Here is a 27,171-nt window from a genome sequence, read left to right on the forward strand (position 1 = left end):
TGTCCTTTTTCCGAGGTAAATCAAATCCCTGTCGGCAAACACAAGGTAAAATACATGTATAATATTCGTTTACCGCCAGACACCTTAATTAAGTCCTTGCAACACTTTGTTTTTCGTTTTTAGATCCTCTTCAATAACAGGTAGGAGACCTTTATCATGTGGGTGAGATTCATCCGGCTGAACCAATTCACCTACTAGGCAACGCCTGAAACTATTTTCCAATTTTTATACATCTCCTTTTACCAGTTAGTTATTTATTTAACCCTTACGCTGCTACGCAGTTTTTCAAGAATCTAATCAGAAATCTTATTATTAACCCTTACGCTGCTACGCAGTTTTTCAAGAATCTAATCAGAAATCCTCTTATTTATACATTTCAAAAATATTTTATCGAATACGTTGTTTTCCAAACACACTACTGTTTTATCAATTAATAGCAATTCCAAGAAAAATCTTCCATTTCATAAATATCTAGTTCAAACCCAATGGAGTAAGCAAGATAGAAAATTCGTGCCGCAAATAGACAATTTTCGTACAGCGGTTGTAAACCCTTTCTAAATTGAAAATAAAAACAAACAAAACTGATCTCGTACTGCAATCTCAAGGCGCATTGATATTATTGAAACGAAATAATTATGATAGTTTTTTTATTGATTGCGGGGCAAAGCGCTCTGTTATATATTATCAAACCTACCACTTCCATAAATGCATGCTAAACAAAAATTGAGTAAAATATATCTTGAAATTTGTTGCAACAGAGAGGGAAAACATTTTTGCCAAGGGAATATGGAAGTCTAGGCATTTACAGGACTTATGATCTGTCATTGGCTGGTTCAAATGACCACTTTACACACTGCGAAATATGCACTATTCTGGGTATGTTTACACATCCACATTCATGATTATTTTTACATTACCTCAACTCTTCTATCTGTTGACTTTTGCAAACTAAAAGAGCTGAAACCTTTATTGATGTCGGTGAGTTTCATCTGGATAAATTATTTTACCTCCTAGGTAATGCCTAAAATTACTTAAAATTTTTAATGCAAGTTATTTTAATCAACAATATTATGAGTATGTCCAAATGTTTGTAGGGAGTTATTTAGATTGAAACTTAAAGGTAACCGGTAAATGTACTAAGTGATATTATTTCTTCGTAGTTGTCATTATATAATTTTAATTTTAAAAAAAAATATTTTTGTACAACTGTCTCACAAATTGATATCTCTTCTAAGAAAAATATTCCGTTTCACTAATAGCTAGTTCACGCATAATAGATCGAGCGATATCTCGCTTATCTATCTATCTATCGACAACAGTTGCCGAAATTACAAACAGCTGAGGTAAATTACATATTTTTTACATTTATATATATTTTTAATCTTACTTTGTTACTTTAACTAACAATTTAACTCTGCAAAGCGTCCTTTTTATTATGAATAAATTTACAAAATATATCATTCCAAGTGATAACGGATAGTGAAAGTGATAAAGAAATAATAGTACCTCGCCGAGAAACTCGGAGGCTTAGCAGCTCAACCTATTCCGAAAGTGAATAAGACAATAACGATATTTTTTTAAGTGATAGTGATAATAATTTAAAATATGACTCGTACGAAGAGCACGAAATCGAAGAAGTTTTTTTAAAAGTATTTTTGGATCAATATCGAGCTGATATACCTCATTTACGTTTTGTTTGTGGAATAGAGTTTGTATAGTAATAATTATGTTTTGTTAGTAGAGTAATAATTACTACCTAATGAACAGCTTAAACATTTTGATTTCCCATTACTGTGGGTACCCATTATAATAAATTAACAAACGATTTTTTTAATATTCAAACGTCCTAATTGACAATCATTAGGTTCCATGGTGAATTATTTTTATGTTTTATGGCTCTTTACTTATTTGTTTATATTCTTAATTATGGGGTTTTCCGGTGATATAGAGACCTCACTAGATAAAAGTTATTATATTAAAGGTAAATTATTTAATTAGTTATTCATTACGGAAGTACATCAATATTTTCGTAATCACTGAATCGGGTTTAATAGCGGGGAAAACACCAAATATAATTATTTTCCTCAAATATCATATAGGTGATTAAAAATCTAACTATTAACATTGATTTATTTTTTATTTCACTGTTTTTGGAATGTAAAAAAGTTCACTGTTTCAGGTCCCGACTAGCTAGAAGTTTCCTGTGTTTAGTCGTTTCTCTTTTCTTAAAAGCACTGCGAATTTAAACATCATAAGTAAATTTATAATGAAGATGTTTAGTGGTTTAAAAAAAAACATGTTAATAGACAAAGCTTTTTTTTTTCAATTTTTATGTATTGTACTATCAGCGCTACGATCTTTTAAAGTTTTGTATTTCTGACATTAATCCACGTGTGACGTCGCAAGTTCTCTTCCGCTTCTTCTCGGTTAGTTCTGTTGATTGGTCCATTGACGATTAGCAAACCGGAAATCTTACACAACCCTCTTTTTATTGATTGATTCATATGAACAAGTGACGTCGTTCAAAGTTGTTTGTTTTCATTAGAATATTTTTAATGTTTTTTTATTCATTTTCAAGAAACTTTGCCGTACAATTTAATGCTTAAATTTTTACTGCGCGTAAGGGGTGAAATAGGTACGAAACTAAATAATAACCCGTCGAATAAGTAATTTTTATGTTTTGAAAATGTTTTATACCACTGACGGTTAAGTGCAACAAGCAGTTCCCGAATTCATTTACCCTTTTGGGGATTATGACGTCAGCATCAGTCTAGTTAGAACTTTATGATAGGGATTAACAACAACGATATATCGTTGTTTAGCAGTATAAGGGTTAATACATTTTAAAAATATTTTATCGAATACGTTGTTTTCCAAACACACTACTGTTTTAAAAATTAATAGCAATTCCAAGAAAAATCTTCCATTTCATAAATATCTAATTCAAGCCCAGTGGAGTGAGCAAGATAGACAACTCGTGCCGCCCGCAACACATTCTCGTACAGCGGTTGTAAACCCTTTTAATCGAAAATAAAAACAAACAAAAATGATCTCGCACAGCAATCTCAAGGCGCATTGTTTTAATAGTTATTATTGAAACGACAGTATTATGATGGTTTTTTTGTAGATTGCGAGGCAAAGTGCCCTTATTATCAAAGCTACCACTTCCATCAATGCATGCTAAACAAAATTTGAGTAAAATATATCTTGGATGATTCATATGAACAAGTGACGTCGTTCAAAGTAGTTCGTTTTTATTAAAATATTTTATACCACTGACGGTTAAGTTAAGCAGCAGTTCCCGAATTCATTTACCCTTTTGGGGATTATGACGTCAGCATCAGTCTAATTAGAACTTTATGATAGGGATTAACAACAACGATATATCGTTGTTTAGCAGTCTAAGGGTTAATGCGCAAAATGCGCAAAATACACAATTTTATCATAGAGCACAATTATATATTTTACGTCCCGACTTGTTAGAAATTTCCATGTTAAGTCGGGATTCTTCTTTATATAAATTAAAAACATTTATTAACATATTAAACAATATACAAAATAATAATAGAAAAATGGAATGCAGAAAAGTTGTATAATAAAACATGGCAATATGTTATTAATAATTCACAGTAATTTTGTAATTCAATTCGGTAATTGATTGATAGTAAAAATAAATAAATAAATAATAATGTTATTCCAACCATGTTATGAGATTTCATCCCTTTCCTCAAAATGTTTTCCCTCTCTGTTGCAACGAATTTCAATATGAATATCTCCCTAGGGAGGAAAACCAGCCAGTCTGTAAGCATTTGGACGTACTCAAAACATTTTTATATCAGAATTATATCACATACAACATTTTAAAACGAGACAGGGACAATCGAGACTAACAAACCGGGGAATGAAATTATATAGTAAACTACCCGACAAAAATAGGCCCATAAATGTTTAATTATTGTTTTACTGGTAATATTTCATTGATCCCAAACTTTCACAATTTTCCTTCTTTTAAAAAACACGCACTATCCTGGATTCAAACAAAATATATTTGTGTTTAAATTTATTTCAACAGAGAGGGAAAACAGTATTGAGAAGAGAATATGGACGTCTAGGCATTTACAGGACTTAAGCCAATGACAGGTCATAATCCCTGTAAATGACTAGACGTCCATATTCCCTTCTCAATAGTGTTTTCCCTCTCTGTTGAAATAAATTTAAATATGAATAACTCCCTAGGGAGGAAATCCAGCCAGTCTGCAAGCATTTGGACATACTCAAACATTGTTGAATTAACTACCTGGTAAAAGAAAAAGTATAAAAATTTGAAAATTAAAGTTACATATTTATCAAAATATTTTTTAAGTTGCTAAATTATCTTTTTTTTAATGCTGTTTTACATCTTATGTATATTGTAAAAAAAACTAAAAAAAAAAAATAATAAAATAAATAAAAAAAGACAAACTTTTCAAAAGATGTACAAAATATTATTATCAACAACATAGTATGCATAAAATATATATATTATTTTGTAAAATTAATGTAATAATCCGTAAGGGTTAATAGATAATTTTTTTTTTTTTAAGTAGGAATTTTTTTTTTGACCCAGTTTATAAATGAATTACTAGAAGAAGAGAGGCGTAAACATTCATTTTCCGTTATCACTTGCATTTTAATAATAAAGGTTTAAAGATACTGTTCTCTATGCACCACTGGGAGCGAAATGGGGATGATGTTGAAATAAATGTCAATAAAACATAAACTCCCTAGAAGGTAAAATCCAGTACTTGTCTTCAAACAGTTATACACATTCAAAATGTTGTTAATAAATCATATTTTTTCTAACGCTAATAACCCCTTAGCACACGTGCATCCCGATGCATTCCGGTTGCTCACGAAAATTCGTTTAATTAATTTAATTACAGGCTCGAAAGGGTTGAACCATAGGTGGTCGATAAGGAATCATAAATCTAATTTATTATCATATCTAATTTTATTCGATTAGGGGGATAGAGGTATTATATCTACCGACGCCCTTTGCGTTCGGAAGACAAAATAATTAATATAAAAACCAGGGCCGCGATAACAACCGCTATCTTCATCATATCGATACATATCGAGACGGTATGAAGAAACATCTATAACTATGTATGAAAATTTATTTATTTATTCATTTATTTATATATACGCCCAATGGTCATTTTTAAGGACACATTTATACATAGAAAATTATTATAAAGGAAAGTAGAAAGACACGATGGTATATAGTAGACTCGGTGGGAGTGGAAGCGGGAGAGAGGTGTTTATAATTGAATTTGATTCAGTGATCGTTTGAAAGAAGACAACTTGTTATCAAAGAAATCAAGACTGGTATGTTTGTTGGCAGACCTGAGAATTCTGGGCATAGGGGAATGAAAACCATAGTTAGTTCTATGGTTATCGGTATGACAGAGTAAGTTTGGTCTGAGGTTTCTAGTTGGGATATTTAATTTTATCGAACTCAGTAGTTCAGGCGCATCAAAGAGTGAGTTGAGAATTTTAAATAGGACTAGAAGGTCGGATTTATTTCGACGGTCTTGAAGAGAAGATATATTTAAGGTAGTTTCCAACTCATTATAAGTCTCTGGATAAGCCCAACCTCCAGTCTATCTTTCTTAAACATCGATGTTGAACTGATTAAATATTCTTGATGTGAACATCATAATATGGAGACCAGATAACAGAGGAATACTCTAGGTGCGGGCGAACTAGGGAACAGAAGAGAGTTTTAAGGGTATTGATATTTTTTAAGTCAGTTGTGGTTCTGTTAATAAATCCAAGGAGTTTTAAAGATTTATTGATAACATTTTCGATATGAATTGAATAATAAAATGTGTATATTCGTATGAAATTTTAATTTTTTTTTGTCGGTTACCTGTAATTGACACGTTAAGAAAAAAAAAAGTTCTATTTTTGACACTCGGTCGGCCTCGTGGCGTTATAGTCAGCGCGTTTGCCTTCCATGCGAGAGGTCTCGGGTTCGATTCCCGACATGGTTGACATGAAATATTTATTTGAAAGGGTGTTTTTACGCTAGAATATTTGATGGTCTCTGGTCGAGTATCTGAAGCGTGAGATACCTTCATGCAATAAAAAAAAATCACGATACGCTGCGATTGGTGTACCAATGCAGTGCCCTATGCACCGTTAGGTGCAGAATGGGAATGGTGACGATGATTTTTTACGCAGAAAACATAATTTAATTTGTAGATAAAAGTGAGGTAAATTTATCCCTTTAGAATACGGACCCAGGGCCTGCCTTACAAAAAAAAGAGATTTATCGATATTTGTCGATACAGTAAAATGAGTGGGTATTTTTGATCATATATTGAACATTATTTTATTTTATTTTGTTTTATTAACATAAACGGCAAATCTGCCTTTTACAAAAATTTATAATACTAACATATTTGGCTTAATTTTTTTTTTTAAAAGCATAAATTTTCTTTACACCCAAGATTTATAAAAAAAAATGAAACCTAAAAATTGCACAGCAAATTCATTAGAAAGTTTAAATAATAAAACATTCTACAGTAATACAACAAGAAAATCATAAGTACGGTTTCATACAGCTGTTATATTATTATGGATAAGAATGCAAATGTTGATGGATGCAGAAAAACGAGGAAGACCGGAAAAGACATGTGCACGATCGAGTCCATCAAATACTTGAAGATGGACATGTCAAGAGTAGGAATAATCGGCGTATGAATGTAGAGGAAGCGAGATCTGTATGCAAAGATAGAGTAATATGGCGTTTTATCATCTCTGCCTTACCCCTACGGGGCAACAGCGTGATGGTTTGTTTGTTTGTTATTTTCTGTATGCTATATAATACGTGAAAACTTGTTTTTTTTCCATAAAAATAAATCCGCAACGCTCGCGATACCAAAACACCCTCCCGCGCACAATCGAACATAATTTAAATTCAAAATCGGAAATCTGCCGCGGGACACCTTGTACTTTTTAATTAGTCTGTATACCAAAGAGAGCGTTAGAATCGTACCGCTGCGCTGTGCCTCGATTGTGAACGCTATCTTCATCTGCATGTATCGAGACGGTACACTTAACTTCTGTACTATCTGTATCTACCTCGGTATGTTCTACCTATGTACTTGTCATATTGACATCGTATGATCGAAACTAGCCAATGGAATGACCGCAAACAATTAGTCCGCGTTCCTTACGTCATTAACATTTAAAATAGTTCTCATTTATATTTTAAATAGGCTTCTGTGATAGAAAGCTCCCACTTCAAAGCGATTATAAACTCCAATAAATCCCAACGCAAGCAAAAAATACTAGCTTGTACATGAATTTTGCGTGACTTTTGGAAATCACCTAGACGGTACACTTAACGATCGTCTGTATGTATCTACCGATCTGTACCGATCGACTACAAAGCCGGCTCCTATAACGTCTCGATACATACACTCGGAAAGATAGTAAAACAGATGGAAAAAATATAATAACTAAATTATTTTTTTAGAGTGGTAACTTTCTGACGCATAAATTCTGTGTCTGACGCCTAGATACTGTTATTTGTTAATAGGAGAGAACCTAGCGACATTATTTCCACATCTAGGCGTTCGTTTTATTAAAGTGACAGTTATGTCGGAATTTCATTCGACTTCAAAACTTACTTATTTCTCTCTCATATTTTAATATGCATTTAAGAAAAAAAGTTCCAACCTCAAAACTATTAAATTTTTAATAAATCATAATTAAAGGAAAAATTGCTCGGTGAAACAAATTTTTTGACACTGTAAATGCGTCGATAAACCTATCGAGAGGTCCTAGACCCGTCGGTATAAATCGATGTACTTGCATCAAAACTTGATGGTGGGGGGATCGGAAGTGTACCTTTGCAGTCGGTCAGGAGACTTTTATCTTCAACTATGACGTCACACTGAAGCTATGTCATTTTAGAGCGTAGATATATATTTTTAAATATATTTTTTTTGTACCTCAACAGACCAGGAGGCCCAATTACAGTGGTGAATTACATCACAGAACAGCCAGGCTTGAGAATTTTTTTTTTGTGTTATCACCGGGAATCGAACCCGGAACCTTCCGTGTGTGAGTCAAGCGTCTTGACAAATACACCACGGAGGCCGCCATATGTGTACCGTGACGTAAGCTTCCTCTTATTTCATATCGATGTACCTACCCAAAACTTGAAAGTGGGGGGTCGGTAGTATATCTTTGTAATCGCTAGAGGGAATTTATCTTCAACTATACCGTCAAGTTGAAGGTATCACGTCTTTATCTTGCCCTGGACTCGAGCATCTCGATGGTTTAAAGTCTTGAATGGAAACCCTAGCTTCGATGAGTGTACCAAAATAGTACCCTATGCATTGATGGTGATAAATATGATGATTTATGTATTTCTTTAATGCGTTTGGCAATATCGCGCGCTAAGACGAGGCATTTGAGAACTAAATTAAAGCGATAAGTTCTCCGAACTCGGTTGGCTGTTGTCTTTTTGTACCCCGCTGACATGCGAGAACGAAAATAAAAGGAAAGGGAACCCAAAAACAAAAGTATTACTCGCATACATTAGCGGCATAATATCCCAAACGTAAATATTAATGTCTTGCGGAGGCGAAGCTGTGACCTCTGATTCAACGTCTGTCGCGTCACCACTCAACTACAAATTAAAACACATCATGTTATAAACATATGTAAAATATAAACACCTTAATGGCTTTTTTAAAACACAATAAGTTAATATTAACATATTACAACAGAGATGAAGAACATTTTAGAGAAGGTTGTGTAGAAGTCATGTACAACACATATAAGGGCGGGCATATTGCCTTAAGGCAATTTCTTCCTACCTACCCAAACCGTTCAGTTTGAGAAAATTACAAGCACATGGACATATCGAATCTACAATTTATACAAATTGAAAACAAAGATTAACAAAATAAAAATTAACACTATACTATGAAGAGAGGAGAGAGGATTGAAAGGAAAGAAGGAGGATAAAGGAACAATTTAATATTTTGAAAGTGGTATTTTAAGCTTGACAAATGTAAATAAACAAGGGGCGTTTCTAACATTAGTGAGTAGGTTATTTCACAATCGTTCATATAGCGTTCTATCCTCTCTGCTTACTCCCAAGGAGAAACGTCGTGATGGTAAGTTTGATTTTTTTTGTAAATTAAAATTGAAAATTGATAAAATTGCATTTTATTTTTATCAAACAAAGAAAACATAGATAAACTAACTGTATTACAAAATAAAGCCTTTAGAATCATTTTGAAAAAAAACAGATATACGAGGGTAAAGTCGATGGTAAATGAAATGAAATTATTAACATATAAACAAAGAATATTTTACAATACAATGATATTTGTTCATAAAATTATAAACTCTAATAAAAAAATAGAATTTTGGAAAAAAATTGATCGGAACCAGCATGAACACGATCACAATACTAGAGAAAAGAACAAAATTAGACTTCCATTTAGGAAAAAGGCAAAGTCACAAAATTCAATTTTATTTAAAGCAATTAAAAAGTATTACGAAATGGAAAAAAATATTTATGAAGAAAAAAACATATCAAAATTTAAAATAATGGTCAAGACATATGTGATAAACAATTTATAAATTAAATATATTTTCAATGTTATTATTAGAACACACATAACAATATGTATGATATGTGTGCCCTACTTTAAGATTTAAATAAAAAAAAAAAAATTATCATTAATATTTTGGTTAGGAGTATTATTCATTGCTATACATGCTATGTCATGCATCGAACCAAAGTTCTCTCGTATTGTTGGCACGCGCTGACCACAAGGCAGACACGAGCGTCCCGTCTGTCAATTAGGATTAATTTTGAATTCTGTAACATCTGTTTCACCTTGTAATAATGCTTTGCGGAAATAATTTCATAGAACAGGTAATAAATTTATTTTGAAATTTACTTTTTATCGTAATCGATAAGGTTTTCCTGAAAGTTGCAAGAAGGTTATTTGATTGATGGCTTAGTAGAAATGGGGTCATAAATCTAAAATTTAATTTTATCTACGCTGTCGATAAAAAATAATGATTTAATGAAATTCTTGGAAGGTTTTGCTAAATTACAGCACACAAAAATACTATGTTTTGGAGAAGTAAATTTGTAAATTTGGGCGTATGGCCGATATTGGCTGGTTTAAGTGGCCACATTAAGCAAAGTCTAACATTCACCATTTTGCCCTTGTTTGTAATATTGAAACAATGTCTCCGATGGTACAGAAAGGGAACGTTGAAGCATCACTCTGAGAATGTTTTTTTGTACATTTATCAGAAGGTTTATGCTAGACGCAGTGCAACCTCCCCAGCCCACTACACCATAGGTTTTTTTTAAAAATATATTTGGACCCCTGTATTTAGTAGCCTTATGTGTCATGTACAAGGCTAAGGTACTCGGAAAAATCGTTTTTTGTTTGTCTTGGAAATGGGATGTTCAATTACTGATTTTGGTTTATTACCTTTATGAGTCCAATCACCATTGTTGCAAAGTTCAAGAACAATGGCGCGTGATAACTACTTTTAACTACAGTGTCCCATCTTTCCTGCATTCTGCTTAAAGATTATGGCGTTGCAAACTGAAAAATGGGCACTGAAATAACAGATGTTAGATACTTCGTGAAGAAATATCATCGCATGGACAATAGTCATCATTCCTTAATTTAAACCTATATAGATAACTTCTCACAGCTCCGTGTCCGGTAAAAATTTGGGTCGTTTCGAAAGTAATTTGGTGATGACGACGGAAGTTTGCCGCATCAGCCAGCGTTGGGTTTAGTGATTTTACCTGTAGAAGAAGCGCGGTAATGATCCTCCCAACGCTGCTGCGTATTTTGTTTTATACAGCGTTTAGCAAAGCTAAGGGGAAATTCTGAGAAGAAAGATGCCGTTCTTTTACAAGTTGCGGCTCTTGCTCGTTCATCCGCTCTCTCATTTCCTACGATACCAGCGTGTCCTCTTATCCAGCATATTTGAATGTTCATCCCTCTTATTTTTAGATGCTTAATTTTACTCTGAATATCTACAATAAATGGATTTACCGCGCGAGTATCCGTTATAGCTTGAACGCCCGAACGACAATCTGATAATATTTTTGCAAGAACCCATCTCTCTGGTGGTTTTTTTAAATAACCATTCGATTGCTTCTCGTATTGCGAGTAGTTCAGCCTGGAAAACTTTGGGAAACTATACCATAGGTTGCCACTGACTGGAAAATAGCAAAATACACAGTTTTGAGAGTGCCGATGTCCAAGATGTTCCAAAGTGAGCAGAATATCGCTTCAAGCTCTCCGAGATCGACAGCTGCCCTTGCGACGTTGAAAGTCCTCAAGATGTCCCTCACCTGTTGATGCATTGCCCCTTTTTCAGCTTTCAAAGACAACAGTTGGAGGCGCGATGCAGAAGCCTGGGTGAAAATCTTCGCGACATCCCATCGGTGATGGGTTATTAAGAACTCACACGAGAGGTAGTATCATACATGATAAATATAGTGCAGGCAATTGATAAAATAAACCAAAGTAGGGAACAAAATGCCGAACGCTCTTCTAGTGGAACGGAAGGCCGGTTGACAACTGTCAATAGGCCAACTTCTCCTGAAGAGTTTTAAGTAGTTTCCTCTCTACATAAGCAAATGCCGAGAAGTTCCTGATTCGCCCACATTAGTATATCCCTCCTGATTCCAAAAGTTTAGATAAATTTAAATATATTTAATTGCAGAAAAATCCACTTTTGAAATATAAACCTTGTATATTATAAGCAAGGTAAATAATAAAACTCGTATATAATATAATTTTTTTTTTTAAAAAGCGAGCAGAATACATAACACAGCTTTCTTAATCAGGGCCTCAATTATGAACGCTATCTTCATATGTACATATTGAGACGGTATACTGAACTTCTGTACTATCTATACTTACCTCGGTATGTTCTATCTCCTTGTCATCTCGACATCGTATGATTGAAACAAACCAATGAATGACCGCCGAAATTCGGTCCGCGTTCCTTACTCCATTAAAATTTAAAATAGTTCCCATTTATATTTTCAATAGGCTTTCGTGAAAAAAAGAGCGTATTTCAAAGCGATTATAAACTCAAATAAATCAAAAAATTCTCACCTGAACATGATTTTTTTTATGACTTGACAATTACCTACGTAATACGCTTAACGATCATCTGTATTTATCTACCTATTGAATCAAAACTGACTGCTTTAATGCTCAGAAAGATAGTAAAACAGATTAATACCTAAATTTATTTTTTACAGTTGTTACATTTTACGGCTAGATGCTCTTGTGTGATAAAAAGGGCAACATCTAGCCAGTCTAGCCGCTGCGTCTAGCCGCTTGTTTTCAGAACTGACAATTGTCGGAATTTAATTCGACTTCGAAATTTACTTATTTCTCTCTCATATTTTAAAACGGGCTTTTAAGAAAAAAAGCGCCCACCTCAGAACGATTAAAAATGTATATAAATCGTAATTAAAGGAAAAATTGCTAGTTGGAAAAAAAAATTGTCACTTTTAATGCGTAGATAAACGTATCGAGGGGTTCTTGACTCGTCGATACAAACCGATGTACTTACATCAAAATTGTATGGTGGGGAGATCGGTAGTGTATCTTTGTAATCGGTCGGAAGAAATATTCAACTATGACGTCATACTGAAGCGATGTCATTTTAGTGCGTAGACATGTGTACCGTGACGTACGCTTCCCCTTGTTTCATATCGATGTACCTAACCAAAACTTGACGGAGGTGGGGGGTCGGTTTTATCTTTGTATGCTATAGAGAATTTATCTTCAACTATACCGTCATGGTGAAGGCATGACGTCCTTTTCTTTCCATTGTAATCGGGGCCCTGGAAACCAGCGATTGGAAATTCGTTGTAAAATAATGAAGGAGAATGCATTGTAAAAAAACTACTCATGTTACACCCAATACGAAATATTTAATATTTCAACAATTTTGGTTAAAAATTTTTTTTTTCATAAATGTGAATTCATAATTACGGCCACTAATAAAGCATTGGGGATTGTATTAAAATAGCGCCTGCCTTGAGCAAGGGTCTGATTATACCACCGAAACGTTACTTCTGACAGATTAATAGCGTGAAATTACCACGCCTCGGGACCAAACGAGATTCCAGAATTTTAAATTCACTCAAATCTGAACCGTTTTTTGTTTAATTTGATACGAAATATTAAAATCATATTTTTAATTAGAGCAATGATGTTTTAGAAGGAAACTAATTCAGTAGTACGTCAAATTGTGATGGATAGTAACGTATATTTTATGAAGATCGGTGTAATTTCACTAACAATATTTTGGTCATGTAAAATTCTTTGCAGATTTTTCGTGAGGATGTAATACTCGTATATATAACATATTCCATATTCGACGATTTGTAATCTAGCTTCGATATGTAAATGTTGTTAAAAATCCAAATTTTGTAAATGTTGACTAAATTTCAACCGTCAATGCGCTCAGTAGCTGCAAGAACTGTAATTATGTAACTCTTTTTTTGAGTTCCTTTATTTATTATTATTCAAACACTAAACTTCTTTGTTAAATTGTATATTACGCTTTAATTTAATCATCAATATGGTATAATAGGGTGGATCAGGTCATAAGCCCTGTAAATGCCTAGACTCACATATTCCCTTCTCAAAAATGTTTTCCCTCTCTATTGCAAAAAATTTAAATACGAACAACTCCCTGGGGAGGAAACCCAGCCAGTCAGCAAGCATTTGGACATACTCAAACATTGTACAGTAATAAATGTTCACTGTTTTAAATTTATACAATATTATGACCACATAACCGAGTATCGCACGCAACTACACTGGCTCAGTATCAAGCATAGAAGAAACATTCACATTCTATCACTTCTTTACAATATCCCACTTCGCCTGTTTATCTGAGAGAGCTCATCCAACCTCTTTCACAACACGGACTATCTCTGCGTTCTAGTAACGAAAGAACCCTTTTAATACCCTGTCATCGCTCTAATTTTCTTGCCTCCTCTTTCACAGTAGTAGCCGCTCGATTGTGGAATAATCTACCCACTAATGTTAGAGACGCCCTTCTTTATTTACATTTAAGTCAAGATTGAAATGTCATTATCTAAATTTTTAAATTGTTCCTTTATCCTTTTTTTTTCCTTCTCATCCCCTCTCCTCTCTTCATAGTATAGTGTTAATGTTTTTTTTTATTTATATTTATTTTTGTTCATCTTTGCTTTTAATTTTTGTATAAAATTGTAAGATTCAATATGTCCATGTATTTATAATTTTCTCAAACTGAACGGTTTGGGTAGGTACGAAGAAATTGCATTAAGGCAATATGCCCGCCCTTATATGTATATTTATTGTATATGTATATAAAGTGTCAAATAAATAAATATGTCTGTACTAATTCATTTGATTCTAAAATAATGATGACAAACTATTATTTAAAAGTACTTGTTTTCTTTTTAAAATGTATTAATAATGAAATGGTGTGTGCATTTTATTGAATAATGTCCCCCCAATATCGGTTCAACGGCAGTTAACACCCTCAGAGATTAGAAGGCAAAAAATAAGAGGAACACATGTTCGCCGTTCCTTTTTCAAACGGGCATGGGCATTCCAAATTTAAATTCTAAAACAAACGAACTCATTGTCTATTCATTCCGTGCCATGTTTTTTTTCTCACTTTTAAGGCAATTCGTGTCGCTACTCGCGACCGTCGCGCGAGTACGAAGAAGGAAGATGGGACGCATTTAAAACGTATAAAATTATTTAATTCTGAACGTATTTTGGGTGTGTCTACATTTTTGTAGACAAAAACTATGTACATTTTATTTATTGTGTATGCAGACAATTGGCAGAATTCCATATTTAATTTGGTGAAGTATCCAAAATAAAACAAGATTATTGGATTATAATTCTACTTTATTTTTTATAAAATATAAAAAGGGTATATTGTGACGCGTTTCGTCTTGTTAGGACATTTTCAAACAAACCCTATATAAAAATAAAGTAGAATTATAATCCAAAAAACTTGTTTTATTTTGGATACATTAGCAAATTAATTATGTACATTTTATTTATTTATTTAATTTTACAATACGCCCAAGGGGCATTTACAAAAAATATACAGTTAAGTACAAACATAGTGCGTAAAAATTTAAAAGATAAACAGTGCTTTTTTGTATACATTTAGAAACAATAAGAAGCATACTGCCATGCAAAATAAAAAGTGACACTTTACATAGTAAAAAAGAAAAAATAATAATTTTATAAGGATATAATAAAAGTAATTGAATTAAAAAGCAAATTGTAAATAACTTGTAAAGAATTCAAACAAAAAAAATACATTTTCATATACTTATAAGTATAAAAAAAAATGGTATCAACAAATTATTGTTAAAAACAAATAATGAAAATTAGTTAACAGTAAGTTATATGTGAAAATAATATAATATACGGTACACAAAAATATTTGATAAATTAATATCAGAAAGAGATAAGATAATAATAATACACATCAAAAACAGAGAAAGAATTGTATGAAAAAGAAAGTTTTATTACGACATTAATAATTTGTTTCAACAGTGCATTTAAGAACGTTTTAAAATTGATAATTGTCGTATTAAAAATGTCTATTTTACCCTCAAAGTAGTATATCGTCAACAATATTTTGAGTTTGTCCAAATTTATGTAGACAAGAACTGGATTCAACTCCCTGGGGAACTGTTAACATGAACATATTACAACAGAGATGAAGAACATGGCTGTAGATGCCTAGACTTCGAAATTACCTTATCTAAAATGTGCTTCATCTCTGTTGTAATATGTTAATGTTAACAGGGAGTTGAATCCAGTCCTTGTCTACAAAAAATTTAACAAACTCAAAATACTGTTGATAAATCCACCTGGTCCACGAAGAAGTATAGAAATTGAAAAATTAACATTTTTAGGCGTTGCCTAGTATGTAGGTGAAATAATATAATTAGATGAATCTCACCCGCATAAAAAAGGTTTCAGCTCTTTAACTTTTATCTTTAACATCAAGAGATGAAAGAATTGAAGGAATACAGATGTTCAAATATGGGCAGAATGGTGAATGTTACACAGTGTGTAAAGTGGCCACTTAAACCAGCCATTGACAGGTCATAAACCGTGTAAATAAAAACTCATATGGTGTCCATGCGGCTCGACTGTGGAATCATCTCCCATCCACCATCAAAGATGTTGCTACATTATTTCGGTTTAAAACACAATCTGAAGAAACATCTCTTTTCTCTTCCTTAATCTCTCCTCCTTTCCTCTTTCCTCTTTTTTCCTTTTTCCCATTAAGTAATAAATTTGAATTAAGGTAATTTATACACAAATAAGTTTATTTCTATTTTCATATATCTTTAGCTTTTCAATCTTTATTTTCTCTGGAATATGCTCTGTAACTTTAATTATAAAAATTAAACTATTATTTTATTGGTTGGTTGGAAGAAATCGCCATTTGGCAATAAACCCGCAATGTACAAATAACATTATGTACAAAAAGTTAAATAAACAAATGCCTACACTTCCATTTTGCTTTCTCAAAAATGTGTTCCCACTCTGTTGCAACAAATTTAGACATGGGATAGAATTCATTAGTTAAGTATACCTTGATAAAGAAGCTTGTGTAGCTTAGAAACCGGTCGGTAGAAAAAATAAAAAACAAGTCGTTAAAAACAAAGTCGTTTTATATTTATTTTGTTTAAATAAAAAATACTTTGTTTAAACTTGCAGCGATTTTTCACCCTCGTTTCCCATTGTATTGATGAAAAGCATCCGTCACCAAACATCGAACTAGCGACTCGATTTTGAAGATTTATTCGCGCGACATTGGGCCGCCAAGCTCATATAAGGATTTGTTGGAGATTTTTTAAGGATCGGAAGTTCGCTTTTTCAAGGAGCACTTTTTTCGGCGCAAAAAATACAATTCCTTAATGGACATCTCACGGGAGCGGGTGGATTTTACCCGACTTTCACATTTAGGCGATTTAGGGGATAGAAAGTAACTGATTTACAATGTGTGTATCTAGGCGGATAAATAATACAATAACTACTACTACTAACATCACGCCATTTCCCCGTAGAGATAGGCTGAAAGAATGGACCGCCGCACACTTCTATCCTGTGCCTCGATTATGAACGCTATCTTCATCTGTATATATCGAGACGGTATACTTAACTTCTGTACTATCTGTATCTTACCTCGGTATGTTCTACCTACTTGCTATATCGACATCATATGATCGAAATAAGCCAATGGAATGACCGCAAACAATTACTCCGCGTTCCTTACGTCATTAACATTTAAAATAGTTCTCATTTATATTTAAAATAGGCTTCTTGATAGAATGTGCCCACTTCAAATCGATTATAAACTCCAATAAATCCCAATTCAAGCAAAAAATGCTCGCTTGAACATGAATTTTGCATGACTTTTGGAAATCTTTGGAATCACTTAACGAGCGTCTGTATGTATCTACCGATCTGTACCGATCGACTACAAAGCCGGCTCCTATAACGTCTCGATACATACAATCGGAAAGATAGTAAAACAGATGGAAAAAATATAACTAAATTATTTTTTGGAGTGGTAACTTTCTGACGCATATAATCTGTGTCTGACGCCTAAATACTCTTATTTGTTGATAGGAGAGAACCTAGCGACATAAAATTTACATCTAGGCGTTCGTTTTATTAAAATGACAGTTTTGTCGGAATTTAATTCGACTTCAAAACTTACTTATTTCCCTCTCATATTTTTATAGGCTTTTAAGAAAAAAAGCGCCAACCTCAAAACGATTAAATTTTTTATTAAATCTGCATTTATTTACTGAGGTAGCTCTGGGCGATTACAAGGCCGACTCTCGATACGTTCTCTCAGAAAGATAGTAAAACAGATGGAAAAAATATAATAACTAAATTATTTTTTTACAGTTGTAACTTTCTAACGAACTTTTCTAACTTAACTAACTAGATACTCTCATTTGTTAATAGAACAGAGCCTAGCGACATTATTTTCACTTCTAGGCGTTCGTTTTATTAAAGTGACAGTTATGTCGGAATTTAATTCAACTTCAAAATTTACTTAAGTAGATTTCAGTGCACCGTTCACCCTGTTCCTGACACTCACCCTTCTTTCAATGTATTTTTCAGTCTTTCCATGCCTAGTAAACATATTTCCTAGAAACAACTTCCTTTTTTTTTTCAAAGTTTTTCGCGAATATCTTTGTAACTCCTTCAATGGAGATTTCTAAGTGGATTCGTTTCCGGAGTTTAATTAATTTCTTTTTCTTTCGTATAGGAAAGCACGGAGTTTTTTGATCGTGTTTTCTGCTGGGTTTTGTTCCATTTCTTAATTCGGATCTCCTTGTAGGGTATAGACCCAGAACAAAAGACCGAAGGGGCACGATTACAAAGAGACGATAAGGGATTTATCGATGTTTGTCGAAATGGCGTCGTTTCTGTAACATTTAAGTTGAATTATTTTTTTAATATTATTAATGATTCTTTCAACTTGTTTGCGGAGGACAGTCATAAATTATTACCACAACAAAAGCATCAAGCCATTTTCCCGAAGGGACAACCAGAGATGATAGAACGTCATATAATTGTCTTCGCATACATACTTCGCTTCCTCTATATTTATTTATTTATATACGGCATTTCTGCCATTTACATATATGTGGTATAAAGAGTGCTTAACAATAAAAATATTTTTAAAAAATCGAGTATGAAATATTAATATACTCGTACTGTACACATTATTAATTACTTGAAATACATATATATTTTAAAGAAATTATACAATAACAAAATACATTATACAATCAAATTATAACTATTCCAACCCAATCTTCTGAAGATGATTTGCTCTTTTTGCTAAAAATATGTTGGTCACTATATTTTTTAAGTTAGGCATAGATAAACTAAATATATCAAAATGTGATGCGTATTCATTCCCGGTATTCTGTAATCTAACAATAGGTGAGTTATATTGAGCTACCGTTCCAAAATTTTGACAATAAAATATTGTAGATGTTCTGCCTCATCTAGGTGGTACATAGAATGAAATCAATTTCTGTAGATCAGGGGTATCAAACATTGGTTTTATTATTTTATATAAGGTCGTAAGATCGGTCGATGTTCTTCGTTCTTGCAATTTAGTTAATTTAAGAGAGTCTAAAATTTTGTTATAATTTAATTGATTAGTAGAAAAATCCATCTTAAAATTAATATATCAAAGAAATTTATTCTGAATTCTCTCAATAGAATCTGAGAAAGTGATTTGATAAGGTGACCATATTGGAGAATTATAATCTAGTTGGCTTCTAACTAGAGATTTGTAAAGATATTTTAATGTGTTTATATTATTAAAATCTTTTCCGGTTCTAAGTACAAATCCTAATAATTTTACAGCTTTGTTAGATATTTTAATAATGTGCTCTTTAATATCCATACATCTTCTCCTTTTACAGGGCTTGTGACCTGTTATTGGCTGGTTTTAATCGGAAATCTCAAAACGTAGGAGAACCGTGTAATATATGGAGGACGTCCTCGTGCCACGAGAGTGGTTCAGGATACCACCCCTGAAAGATGAGTCCATCGCAAGGACAGCAATCATTATCACTTTTTTTTAAAGTCCATAAAGATATTTTCAGAAAGCGCCATGACCTGAAAGCATTTGTGTTAGCTCGAAAGTCCGCCCAAAAAAGGTATCTCATATCTCCGCATCCTTTAAATTTTTAAAAAACAATTTCATTACCTTGCCTGTATCGGTTGATAAATACCTTTTACTCCAAGTATTGTATGATTTTTCTTGCAGTATTTTTCAAAGTATGACATGGGAATATGGTCATAAGTAAGGAGAGTTCTCATTTTGGAAGCTTTTCTCGCTAATTCATCTGGTTGCTCATTTTCTATTATTTTACAGCGAAAGAACGGCTAAAAAGATCTACGATGCGAATGTTGATGGATGTAGAAAACGGGGAAGACCGAGAAAGACATGACACGATCGAGTCCATCAAATACTTGAAGATGGACAAGTCAAAAGTAAGAATAATCGGCGAGCGTGCATGAGATGTTTGAATGTAGAGGCAGCGAGGTCTGTATGCCGAGATAGAGTGAAATTTATTTATTTATTAACGGACACTGTCCATGTATACAATTTATAGGGTTTGAATATTACAATAAAAGAATAGTTTAAAACATTAAAAAAAGAAGCATTGACAAACAAAATTGACATCGAGACAAGATCTGGACTATTAATTTAGTGCTCGTTTAAATCGTTGTAAACTAAAACCAAAAAAGTCCAGATCTTGTCTTGAGTTAACAATACGACAATGACAGGTCATTGGAGAATTAAGGCCATAGTTTGTTCTATGCTGATCGATGAACAGTACTTCATTGTTTATCAACCTACGAGCCGGAATATTGAATTTTACTTGTCCTAGTAATGATGGCACATCTATTATACCATTTTGTATGCCGAACATATATATGGAATCAATATTAGTTTTACGTCTTTGTAGACTAGAAATATTTAACATTGACTCTATATCAGCATGAGAATAATTACCTCTCTCTAGTCCAAGCATCCACGTTGCTTTTCGAAGCAAGCGATGTTGGACTGATTCAATGTGATTTAGACATAGAATAGAGACCAGACCACTATTCTAGGAGGCATATTCTAGAAGAGGGCGAACAGTCGAGCAATAAAGAGTTTTGATTGTACAGACATTAGTAAAATCAGAGGATATTCTGTTAATGAAGCCAAGTAATTTCAGTGATTTGTTTACTGTATTATCTATATGCTCGTTATATGTCAGTTTATAGTCCAAAACAACTCCTAAATCTCTGATGGACTTAACTACACCAATTTTGGAGTTTTCTATTAGGTACTCGGAGGAAATCGGTTGTTTTGTTTTATGAAATGACATTATTTTGCAATTTTTAATATTAAGTTCTAATTTATTGACTTTACACAATTGCATTGGGTAAAAGGGTTAATGTCCGATTGAAGAAGAAAACAGTCTTGTAAAGTTTGAATTATTTTGAGAATTTTGTTGTCGTCCGCGAAGAGCCAAAAGCGAGAGTAAGAGAATGATTTAGCATATGGCGTTCTATCCTCTGTGCCTGCCCCTACGGGGAAACGGCGTGATGGTTTGTTTGTTTGTTCTGTATTATTTGTTATATTGGGTAATTTATATACAGCCATTTTAGTGAAAATCGCCTTAAAAATTGTTACCATTGTGCGTGCCAAAAAACGAAATTGCAATCCAAGTACTTGTACGGTATTTTTTCAGCAAGCTCTTTTATTACATAAATAATTGTATCTGTAGACTTTTGATCATTGATTCCTTGTAAGCTTGACATGCTGTCACTGTGTAGCATTATTTTGGAATTTTTGGCATTTTTTAATACCCACTTCGTGGCTCGGAGTATCGATATCAGAATTTCCTCGAGACTTGAAATTTTGAGTCTCAAATCTCGAATAGAAGCCTAACACCTGGACAAATTACTAACGCATCCACATTTATACATCTTGTCATACAGGCCCTTTGGTTTTGCCTGCTTTTGACATGACCACGGGTGGCATTCTGAACCTCCTCTACCCCCATCCCCTAGATTTTTATTTTTTTAATGCGACGACGCGTAGCTTCATATAATAGCCATACTGATGAGTAAACGTCAAATTATAAATAAAACTGTTTGAAAAACGGAAAAAAAATCAATTGGATCAAGTCAACCTAAAGCCCTTAAAATATAGCTTCATTAAAATGACAGCTGTCAAACAGTGATAGGAAATTACTGATCACTGATCATGTACCGATCAAATCGATTTAATCAGTTTTTTCGTGTAAACATGCGACTCTGTATCCGTAAATTGATTTAAAAACGCAAAAACAAGCCTATTGTGGTGTGTTTAAGACAATTATTATACTTTTTTTCATGAATGTACAAATGAATTATATTTTATTCGATCGATTTACGTTGATCAAATTGTCTCATCTCTAACATTTTTGCAAAATGACGTAACCTTGTAAGAACGTCGTTAATAATTAAGTTTATTTTATTTAAATTTATTTCAACAGAGAGGGAAAACATTTTTGAGAAGGGAATATGGAAGTCTAGGCATTTACAGGGCTTATGACCTGTCATTGGCTGGTTTAAGTGGCCACTTTACACACTGTGTAACATTCACCATTCTGCCCATGTTTGAACATCCACATTTCCTCAAATGTTCCATCTGTTGACTTTTGTGAAGTAAAAAAGCTGAAACCTTTATCACGCGGGTGAGATTCATCCGGCTGAACCAAATCACCTACTAGGCAACGCCTGAAAACAATTTTCCAATTTTTATACTTCTTCTTTTACCAGGTAGTAATTCAACAATGTTTGATTATGTCCAAATGCTTGCAGACTGGCTGGGTTTCCTCCCTAGGGAGTTGTTCATGTTTAAATTTATTTCAACAGAGAGGGAAAACATTTTTGAGGAAACCCAGCCAGTCTGCAAGCATTTGGACATAATCAAACATTGTAGGTTTATTTTAGTTTTAAAGCTGATTTTATATAATTATGTTTATTGTGTGATTTATATATTAAGCATTGCATTAAAAAAATATATTAACATGCCAGATACGAATAATTTTTCGTGTATCAATATAAATTACTCCTTAGACGTTACTACAAAGTTATGTCCTCACTTTTACTGACAACTGTCATTCTAATCTAGCTATATTTTAAGGACTATAGTTAAGTGTTTTAAGGATTTGGGTAATGCTTAAGGTCGCCATAATGTTCTTAATTCAAATAATCATGTTAGATTTCACGAGCTCATATTTATTTGACGCTTAATCTTCAGAGGCCAGATATGAAGCGATTTGTAAACGCATGCAAAAAATAAAAATTAGATTGAATTCTTAAATGTTTGTCGTGGTTATGAATATATTGTATAACATTATTTTATTTTATTTTATGTTTTTTTTATTAAATGTCTTGTACAAATGTTTCTTCATAAAACTGTTGTAATTTTTAGCTTAAGCCGTATTTATAAATAAAAAAAAACTACATAAATGCGCAAACCCTCTTTATAAATCTCCGTCTCACTTGCATTATTAATAATAAATAATATGCTTTATGATAATTATCACGTTCATGATAAAAATGTTTCTTTTATTTTGAATAAGGTATTTGTATCAGGTTTAAATATGTAAATTTGCATAAGTAAATAATTAAATAAAAATGCGTTTTAGCCATTTTCTGTACCTTGAACATTCAGGATCAATGACGTTAGAAGTACTAGCAGGATACCCTGCCGAAAATCCAAAATCCAAGGAAGATCCGATGACGCCATGATGGTGAAACCGAAAACCACTGTAAAAACACCTCAAACCGGCACACTTCTTTATCCAACTTGAGCACACATTTAAAAACCTTTTTTTTATAAATCTTGGCACAAATTTTCAATTTGTAAACAAATTGCACAAACTTTTCAAATAGTTTCAAAATAACAGTCTTTTTGACATTTCATGTAAATTAAATCACTTTAATGGTTAATTTAGTTGTTTTAATACGCACTTACAGTAATTTACGATTATATTTATTTTAAAATCACAAAAAAAACATTTGAAATTTCACTCTTTTCATATTAATTCTGTACAAATACATCGCGACAAATTCGTACGAAATTTAGTACGGAGCGACACAACCTCCCGGCGCACAACTAAACTCGCTACTAAATTGAACTGGTGTGAAGTTGACAACAATAAAAAAATGCATCTGCTCCACGGAACAATGGCAACGGTCTCTTTCTAACTTAAGGTGATTCCGCGATCACAAGCGAGATAGAAATAGATTGAATTCTAAATAAGCCTACGTCTAGGATTATCTATCCCGTTTCCTCCAATGCAAGCGCGCGTCAATTTTAAAAGAGATGCAATATATTTTATAAAAAATGCTGTCTAGGACGTGAAAGAGATAATAAATATAATTTTGTTTGAGATAAAAAGAGATGTAATGTCATATTTTTAATGTTTATGTGAAATTAGGGTGTTCATTTCGTGAAATGAAGTCTAACAGGGGATATATTATTTAATAATATTTAATTAATAATCTGTAATTATGACAGTTTTAATTAATTTATTGTTGTAGGGCGGTCTCGCGGTTTTGGAACATTAATTCTTAATTAAAATCGGTTTTGTATTTTTTTTTGTAAAAGCATTAAGCATTACCTACCCTTTATTATGATTACTACTACTACCATCACGCCATTTCCCCGTAGGAGTAGGCAGAGAGAATGGACCGCCACACACGTCTATCCTGGCATACAATCCTAGCCTCTTCCACATTCATACATCTTGTCATACATGCCCTTCGGTTCTGTCTGCTTTTGACATGACCAGACTTAAGATTTTGGTTTATCTGATCATGCCACGTCTTCCTCGGTCGTCCTCGTCTCACGTTGCCATTTATTTTCGCCATATATACAGCTTTTACCATTCTTTCGTCGTCCATTCGTTCTACGTGACCAAACCATCTCAGAGACCCTTTCTTAATCTTATCAATTATACTTGACTCAGATTTACACTCTCGCCTGATTTCATCAATCGTAACCCTGTCATACATTGATTTCCCACACATTCGTCTAAGAGATCGCATTTCAACCGCGTTCACTCGTCTTTCATCCTTCCTCTGCCAGTTCCATGTTTCACTTCCATACATAAGTGTTGGGACTAAAACTCCGTTGTGCACTGCCAGTTTAACTTCGATTGACATATTTTTATTAGAAATTACTGTGCTTAGTGCTCCGTTCATTTTGTTGCCCGCATTCACTCTTCTTTCAATATCTTTTTCTACTCTTCCATCTCTTGAAAACATGCTTCCCAGATACACAAATTCTTCTACTTGCTCGAGACATTCGTTGTTTACATTTATTATGCAGTCAGTAACCTCACTATCCCTTTCAAATACCATCACTTTTGACTTACTTTCGTTCATCGCTAATTCGCTCTCCAGGCATACATCATACATTCTAGAGACTATTTGCTGCAAATCGTCCTTGCTGCTTGCTAACAGAAATGCATCATCAGCATACAACAAGCAGCTTACTGAAAAATTATCAATTTTTGCTCCAATACCCATACCCTTGTCATACGGCAATGAGCCCGCCAACGTGCCACTCCCCTATCAATCTACGATTATCCGCGCTTTCAAATTTATCTCTCATGTCATCATTTTGAAGTCTTTCAACTTTTACTCTAGAAGGCGCTACTCCATTTTTAAATTTACATGTATCGTATTATCAGCGCTGATTTTTAAAAGTTTTCTCAAGTTCTCTTCCGCTTCCTCTCGGACAGTTTTTCCGATTGGTTAGTTGACGATTCTGGTCGATTAGAAATTAATTAATTAATATATTACATTTCCAAACACACAACCCTCTTATACAACACGGATTTGTAAAATAGCAGGTTTGGTTATAAATTAATATAACCTTTTAAAATCTTCAACCTGAAGATTTCAAATGCGTTTGTGTAAGTTTCGCGAACGCACCAGCTCTAATTAATTGACCCGGAAGTAAACCGGAAATCTTCCACAACTCTTATCATTGGTTGGTTCATTTATTATTATTTTTATTTGAATTTCATTGATAAACCCTTACGGCATTGATAAACCCTATCAGCAAAAGACAATTGTGTCGAAATATTTGTTTTATTTTAATTCTTCATTGAAAAACCCTAACATGGAACAGATCAATATCCAGAGCGATGTTGTTCAGCATAGCAGTAGCTCTTCCAACAGGCATAATGCCTAGACTTCTATATCACCTTCTCTTAAATAATCTTCATCTCTGTTGTAATGTGTTAATGTTAAGAGCTCCCTAGGGAGTTGAATCCAGTCAAAATTTAAACAAGCTCAAAATATTTAAAATTCACATTCTACTGTTAGTAATAATATTTTTAACATCTTTTGTCAAGGTTGTCTGAGTCTTTTGTTTAGTTTTGTCTGATAGTTTATTGTATAATTTCAGTCCATGGTTTATTAGTCTTGATTGTCCTTTTCTCGTTTTAAAAGGTTTTATATGATATTTTTTCTGATATTCTCGTACAATGAGGAAGTTCAGTGGTTTTTTTTGAATTTTTTATTTGTTAAAAGACTGTTAAACTAAGTCAAAAATTTTTTTTTTAATTTTTATATATCGTATTATCGGCGCTACGATTTTTCAAAGTTTTGTATTTCTGAAATATCTCCGCGTGTAACGTCAGAGGTTCATTTCCGCTTATTCTCATTCAGTTCTTCCCATTGGTCCAGAAGCGACAAGCAGACCGGAAATCTTCCATAGCTCTCAGATCATTGGTTGATTCACATGAACCAGTGACGTCATTTAAAGTAGTGCGTTTTTATCAAAATATTTTTTATTATTTTTTCTGTACATTTTCAAAAAAATTTGTTTTACAATTTAATGCTCTAATTTTTACCCCGCGCAAGAAAACATTTTTTGTATCCAATTTCCCGTAGGGCTGAAGTTCCTCATTACATCAGTGGTTAATTTATATATACATTTTAAGGATTCTAAAGAGCTCAGTTACATTTAATTGTTTAGTTTGTTTAAAAAGTTCTTTAGTTGCTTTTAAATAGGGTAGGTCATATACTAACTTTAATATTTTATTTTGCTGTCTTTGTAGTCTGTTTATGTCATTTTGATTTCTTGTTCCCCATAGTAGTTGCATATAACATATTTTTGTTTTTACATAGGCTTCATACATTTTTTTTCCTTTATTGGAACAACGTTTTTGATTTACAAATAAAGACTCGATAAAGTCGCCACTTTGCTAATTTAATTGTTGATATGAATTGTCCATGTTAATTGTATGTCTATTGTTAGTCCTAAGTATTTAACATGTTCAATTTCAGTTAGTCGTTCATTATTTATGTAAGCATCTATTTTGTGACATTGTTTTCTAGATTCAAAATGGATAAATTGCATTTTTTTTCATTAAGTGTAAGTAAGTTTGTGTTTGTCCATTTAGTAAACACAGTAAAGTCTTCGTTTATGTCATTGTTTGTAAATACGTCT

The sequence above is a fragment of the Micrasema longulum genome, unplaced genomic scaffold (assembly GCF_059751315.1).
Source record: "Micrasema longulum isolate JH-2025_06_02 unplaced genomic scaffold, ASM5975131v1 h1tg001531l, whole genome shotgun sequence".
NCBI classification, from domain to species: Eukaryota; Metazoa; Arthropoda; class Insecta; order Trichoptera; family Brachycentridae; genus Micrasema; species Micrasema longulum.